Raw genomic sequence first — 938 nt, forward strand, 5'->3', positions numbered from 1 at the left:
CTGTGATGCTGGAAGTGAAGTCAGGTGACAAAGCCCTGGGAGACTCAAGTTATTTAATAGATTACCACTTGGGTGAAGTAAAACCAGGTTGGTCAGTGCGAAATGGGTGTGTTAATTAAATCCCTTGAAATTAGGAGGTGTGGAGCTTTCATCAATTAGTGGTAATACACAAGCTGATTCTCTCAGGGTACTTACTTAGTAATGTTTAAAGCACCACAAAAATGCATCCAAAACACATTCTGTGTAGGAGAGGAACATATAACCCAATACCAGCTGCAGTGGTCCTTATTAAAGAATGCAGGCTAAACAAGCCTTGAACCGTTTTGGGAGAAAATGTCCAATCAGGAGAGGCTATCTCCCTCGACCATGAGTTCCGTGAAGGCATAGATGTGAGTCTTATAAACTATTCCCCTATTGCCTAGTAGTGAGTCTGGCACTTAGTAAGCACTCAGTAAATATGTGGTAAATAGATGATGTGATGAACACCGATGACCCCGGACAAATGCTTGTCTTCTTGAACAACCAATTACTCTGCATAATTAAGGTTAATACTGGTTTTTGCTCATCTTATGTAGTTTAGACCTCCTTGGGGAATGTTCTCTTCAGCTTCAGATGACAGCTTTGAGTCACTGTCAAACTCACAATTATCACCCAACTTAAAACTTCCAATTTCTCCCTGCACTCACAATGCCGAGTCATTATACATGCTCATTAGAATATTGAAACCACATGTATGTCCTTATTCAGTGGAGGAATCATCTTCACGATCATGCATAAGATTCCAGACGATTGCACTTGCGGCATACACAGCCTACACGTGTGTTGGAGATATGGCTAGGAGCTGTGCTGGACATGTTTCAGCATCTGCCAAATTTTATTCTTTAGAACATAATCATTGTAGACATTTTTAAACTTCAACACAGAACAGAAACTAACTT

The sequence above is a fragment of the Mustela nigripes genome, chromosome 3 (assembly GCF_022355385.1).
Source record: "Mustela nigripes isolate SB6536 chromosome 3, MUSNIG.SB6536, whole genome shotgun sequence".
In the NCBI taxonomy this organism is placed as follows: domain Eukaryota; kingdom Metazoa; phylum Chordata; class Mammalia; order Carnivora; family Mustelidae; genus Mustela; species Mustela nigripes.